Source organism: Nannospalax galili, unplaced genomic scaffold (genome assembly GCF_000622305.1).
Source record: "Nannospalax galili isolate Female #2095 unplaced genomic scaffold, S.galili_v1.0 scaffold146, whole genome shotgun sequence".
NCBI lineage: Eukaryota > Metazoa > Chordata > Mammalia > Rodentia > Spalacidae > Nannospalax > Nannospalax galili.
The window spans coordinates 62,550-68,970 of NW_008357929.1; the positions used below are offsets into that span (position 1 = coordinate 62,550).

At 40.9% G+C, this 6,421-nt stretch overlaps 1 pseudogene; it reads right to left on the reverse strand.

Annotated features, from left to right (window-relative positions):
- Positions 1 to 6,033: 6,033 nt before the first annotated feature.
- LOC115068063 lies at positions 6,034 to 6,169 on the reverse strand (annotated as a pseudogene).
- Between the last annotated feature and the right edge of the window lie 252 nt (positions 6,170 to 6,421).

Below are 6,421 nucleotides of genomic sequence, written 5' to 3' on the forward strand. Positions count from 1 at the left end.
AATACCTTCCACAATTTTTATTATAGCCAGACAAATATATCTTCCAAACAATGTGACAGGTGAAAGAACTCACAAGTAGCATTAAAGACTTGGCCTCCTGGAAGCCAAGAATGGCCTTCTGAAGTTACCTAACACCATTTCATAAGACTCAACCAGTCGTAGCAATAGGAAAGATAGGTTATAGGTCTTTAGAGACAACTGAGTGGGTAAAGTGCTTCCCATGTGAGTGTGAGGGGAATCTCAGTTCAGATTCCCAGCACCATGTAAAAGCTGAGCAGCAAATGCCTGTTACGTGAGTCCTTGGGGACGGGGCTCAGAAAGGCAAATCCCTGCAGCTTGCTTATTGGCCAGCAAGCCAAGGCCGAGTGATATGCTCCAGTCCAGGCTCACTGGACTAGACAAAGATGAAGTGGACAGCAATCAAGGAAGAAGCTTATTGTTGGCCTCTGACCTTCACACCCAGGAGCAACTGCACTCACACAACCACACAAACACATAAAGAGAGAGCTTAGAGGCTTGATCTATGATTTGTCTGTGGGAGAAAGAGATATGAAGAGTCCATGCTAAGCAGAGACGAAATGGGAACAGTGAGCGTACTAAGATGCTTAAATCCAGAAACAGGGTTCAGAGGGCCAGAGCTACTCAGTACAATGAAAGTGACTGACCCATTTTTAATGCATTACGTACGAACAAATTATATTAACAAACATCATTATGTCAATAAAGTTGACTTTAGGAGGAAGCCCAAAGCAATTTGTTCCATCTCATCAAACAATAGCACTGCAGATACTTGATGAAAATTGGCATGGGAGGAAAGGAAAGAAAACTGTAGAACAGATGTTTTGCCTCAGAAACAATTAATCATTCCAAACTTCCAAAGAGCAAAAGGAGGCCATCAGAGGGCTGGAGGGATGCCGCAGCAGTTAAAGCACTTACCATTCTTGCAGAGGACCTAGATTCGGTTCCCAGCACCCATATGGCAGCTAACAACCATCTGTACTGGCTTTTGCGGGCATTGCACATACGAATGCACTTACATGCATGCAAAATACTCATACACGTAAAATAATAAAAAAATTTAAAGGAGGCCGTCAACCAGGTACTCTTCAAAAGAAATGTTACAATTGTATCTGAAATTATATATAAGTACATAATTATACATAAGTGCTTATATACAGAAATAGAAGCTGGTTCCATAAAGGAAAGTTGGAACAGTAGTAGTTTAGGGCAGAAGGTGAGGAAGACACTCTTTTATTGAAATAATATTTTATGCTCTTTGAACTTTTACCGTGTATAAATGACCTTTTTAAAGTGTTCTTTATTATCACTAACTAAAGAAAATTTTGTTAGAAATTGAGAAGAGTAAATACCTTATAATTATTTCTCCCTTCTTTCCTGTTTAGGTTTAAGTAAAGAAATGTTTTTACTAGCAAATCTTTACATGAATGTGGCACTTATTCATAGTGAAATCCCTGCCTCAGGGTTTCTTACCATCCACTCTGAAGTCCAACATGTATACTTCCCTTCTGGGGGGTGCATGAAGAAAGTACAATCTCAAAACAATACTTAAGAATTTCAATTTTGTAGTTCACCACAGTTTTCAGAATAATCCTAAATACTTACACTTAGCAGTTCTCTACGACAACCCTAGAATGCACTTTCAGTTCTATAGCTACAGAAGCCAGTTCACAGAGTGAGTTTGCTCAAGACTGAGCAGTTACAGACTCTAACCTCTAAATCTCTGCACATTGCTGTCAGTACTGCAGTGTGGGCACTACACCATGAACATGAACCCTGCATTCCAGCTGTGGATCCACACCATTGAACCATAAGAATAAAGCTTTTGTCGAAATTAAACCTTGAGTTTTGGAATGTTAAAAAGGCAAGTGTGATGATTAATCCTGGGTGTCAAATTAACTGAAACGAGAGAGGCCTTCATGATTGGATCATTTGAAGCTGGAAGACCCACCCCAGATGTGGGCATTACCTTCTGATGGCAGCCCATAGAAAAGGCCATAGCAGAAGGGAGCTTTGGCTTTTTGCCTCTTGCCTTCTCTCACTGGTGAGTTGGTCTTCCTGCTATGACCAACTTCTTTGGATTCCAGTGTAGACTGAAGACTAGCAAATCTCCAGGCCTTCAGGGCCAGATTGGGACTGCTGAGACATCTAGCCTCATGGACTGGATGAATGAATATACTGGTTCTGTTTCTTTAGAGAACCCTGACTAATACAAGTTTCAGTTAACCATCATGGCTCACACCTTTAATACCAGTTCTGAGGAGACTGAGGCAGGAGGATCACAAGTTCAATGCTAGCATGGGCTACACAGTAATAGCTTGTCTCAAAAGACTCAGAAAAAAAAAAAAGTCCTCTCATATGTCCTAATTCATTTGACCTTCAAAACATGACAAAACGGGGTTGGAGAGATGGTTCAGCAGTTAAGAGCACTGATTGCTCTTGCAGACGACCTGGATTCAGTTCCCAGCAACCACGTGGCAGCTACAAGGGTCTATAACTCCAGTTCCAAGTGATCTGATGCCCTCTTCTGACCTCTGCAGGCTTTGCACAACATGGACACGCACACACACACACACACGGGCAATATACTCATACACGTAAAATTTTAAATTAAAAAACATTTCAAAGTAAGAAATCGTGTCCATTTGGGGATGAAACACAGATGTTAAGGTGATTTATAGTACAGTTTTCATTTTTAGATGAGAGCAAAGATTTCAACCAAATCTCTCTCCAAAAAATGATGCTCTTTCCTTAGGAAGATGTTGCTAAAGTAAAAGCAAATGCTTTTAAGGGCTTGGTTTCTACAGTAATAGGTATTTCAATAAGTGTTAATTGAAATTTTTTAATATTTTAATTTTTTTAATTTGGAGTTATGTGCATGAGTGTAGGACCTCAGGAGTCCAGAATAGGGTGTCAACCCTTGGAGCTGGAGTTAGAGATAGTTGTATGCTGCCCAACATGGGTGCTGGGAACCAAACTCAGGTTCTTTGCAAGAGCAGTGTGCACTTTTAACCAATGATTTATCTCTCCAGCTCCCCAGTTAAAAATTTTAAATGCAGTGTTTTAATAGAAGTATGACCACACATATAAACTACATTAAATACTCCAATATAATCATTGTATGCATTGAAGTGCTTGTTCTTTTAATTTATTCCCTTTTGCGGGGGGGGGGTCTGGATTTGGTTCTTCTATCCTATTTTCTGTGTACTGGCTGTCCTCCAGGTAACCTTTTTCACAACCAAATAAGTTATACATAAATAGACATGCATATATATGTGCACATTTAAATTTGTCATTATTATATAAAATCATAGGCATATTATACATATTTGTTGGCTTGTTACTGTGGTAATGACTTTTCCAATATGGATATACTCTGGACAAATGGATTTTACCTAACCTTCCAGCCAAAACGTTACTCTTAGCTTGTTTACAAGGCAGACAAGCTCACTGAGCCATGTGCCTCTCTTGATTTGGACTTCTGGCCTTAATCCCTCATCTCCCTTCCTTGCTCTGAGCCCAGAATAATGTGTAAATGTTTGTGTGGATGTTTTACATATTCAAGAAAGCCCTGCAAACAGCAAGGGATACCCATTGGAAACACTAAAGATATGAAAATTATCCCATTTTTTGTAAACAATAGATGGGAATAAATTTATCACACCTTTTTGTGGTTGTATGCATGTTGGTCTAGGTCAGTAGGGATCAGAAAGGGCAAAACTTTCTCTGATAAGATAAGGGACCAACTTTTGCTTCTCCATTTCATGTTGGATATACTGTTTCGATAAGAGTGAACCTCTTGTTTGGGAGCACAATTCTGAAAGAATTCTGAAGAACAGTAAGTTCTCAGAAGTTCAGGTCCATTCTTGGCCTTAAAATGGATGATATTCAGACATAACTGTAATGCGGCATCACATAGTAACCCCCACAGTTACTTTTTATTCACTAGTGCTATGTAGCAGTCTCTGAGTCACTTGTGTAGTCTTAAGTCATTCCCTCACATGGTAATACAGCAACTCATGATGTGCACATACCATGGTTTGTCCTGTTGTTCCATTGTAGACAGGCATTCACTTGGTATCTGGTTTTTCTGCCACTTTGTATAGTGCTGCAGCAAGCATCATGCATGTCCTAATATACTATGTGCATCGTTGATTTGGTATCCTCAGAGTTAACTCTAAGAAGCAAGATTGTGTAATGGAGGCTACATATGTTCCCTAAAGAGGCATGGCTATATTCTTTTCCACAAAAGCTGTAACACTTCCTACGCTTACAGCAATGTAGAAGCATTTATATTCCTGTCACCTTTACCAACAGGAGTCACTGCTCTTCTTAAATCTTGTCTTTCTGATGAGTATGGACCACTAAATGTTATAGTTATTAGCATTCCTAACTGGCAAGTGAGAGCATTTTTTTGTATACTTGCTGGCTGTTTTTGTTGCCCCCCTCCCCAGATATTTGCACTTGGTATGAGTTTCTGTCCTCAAATTGGAGACCAGAATCAGTCCTGTGGTTTTATAATTATGATCTTTGAAAATCTAGTAAGAGACAAGATATATAAATAGTATTAATACCAAATATATGTACAAAATTGCATCACCACTCAGCCTGGCGTAAGTTACATTAGACTTCACATGCAAATCCATACTGATTAGAATTGCCTAACGAAGCCTGTGAGGCTGCTGTGGGGTATTGGGACTGCCTCATTTCCTTTTAGAGAATCAGGAAACCCAGGTATTAGATCCACATCACCTGAACTTGTCTGCTAGCATGAAACCTAGTTTGTTTTTGCAGGATCATGCTCAGAACCTCTTCTTTCCAGGCTCCTACTGCACTCGCAAAGCTGGTCTTTTCTTTCTAAACATCCATCATAGTATCAGCACCCTGCCTCTCTTGTGCTAATTAGTGGACCGTTGGAAGCCTGGACAGTGCCTGTACAAGAAAGGCCAAGCATTTCCCTCTTGTCTGGGTGCCACCCCACCCCCCACTGCTCAAATAACCTCTTCCTGTGGTCCCTGTGCCGCTTCTATTCCTTCTTCACAGAAGCAAAACATCAAGATTAACTTCTGCTCATTACTCCCAGGAACTGTTGCCTTTAAATGAGACAGAAAGTCACCAGTATCTCACTTCCTTGAACAGTAGCTGGTTGGTAGCCATTGGAAAGTGGCTGATACTCAGAAATAGCTGTAATGCGGCATCACATAGTAACCCCCAGTTACTTTTTATTCACTAGTCTATGAAGCAGCCTCTGAGTCACTTGGAACCACAGTCAGGAAATGATGATGCTGTGTTGAAGGTCAGATGCAAGGGGCCATGTGGTGACTGGCAAGTGACACAGGGGCAGGAGCACCAGTCCCCTTGGATCAGTGCTGCTTTTGCTCCCTACCTGGTGCCCTTACTGGAACAGCTCACCTCAGGCACTCGTGATGGGAGGCAGCAACAATTGGGCTTATTTCTATCAACCAAAAAGGCAAGCTTTCCTATGGAATCAGGGTGTCAGGGGGACTGTGAAGTGTTCTTCAGCAAGTGACATAGAGGCACAGCAAATCAAATAGGATACTGATTAGAACCAGAGTAGTAACCACAATGCACTGTCCATACTTTCAAGTAAGCTACCTGTATTTTGTGATAAACTCTCCTCCTCTAGGATCTCTTGAATAACAGGATTTTTTTTTTTATCAGTGTTTTGAAACTAGAGGTTCTCAATTACTGTTTTCATTATATAACCCACTACCCTCAAGACTCAGTGCCCTAAAGTAACCACCTTTTTTCTCCCTGATTCACAATGTTATGTGATGGCTGAGCTAGCTGAAGGGACCTTCTGCAGTATCGCTTGGGGTATCTTGAGGTTGTGACTGAAACACTCAAAGTGGCCTCTCACACTCTACAGCAAGATGTGTCAAACCAGAGACCTCTAGGCAAATCCAACCATAGTTTCTGTACTGCCTCACACAGCCATGGGTTTTGAATTTTTAATAGTTGAAGAGATGGTTTTTACATTTTTTTTTTCTTTTCAGGGGAGAGCGCGAACGCAGTCCCCACTACCATAAATTATGCAGCCGAGTTTCCCGCATTTGGGGAAATCGCAGGGGTCAACACATCCTACAGTGCAATGGATGAACCTCGCCCTGAGAAAACCACAAAAAAGTTGAAGCTTAAAAATTGTGATAATTGAATATCATGAAATTCAATTTTCTGCAAGGTTTGGCTGCCAGAGTGATGTTGCAAGAAGACAAGCCCACTGATGTGTGAGCTCTTGCCAAACCTCTGTTTGAGTGATGCTTGCTCCTGTACTATTGATTTCATATCATATCATAGAGCTGATCTGAGTTCCTGCAGGCAGCATGAACAGTGAGACATGTGGTTCACTGGAGGTCACAGACATAAAAATTGACCACAGCTA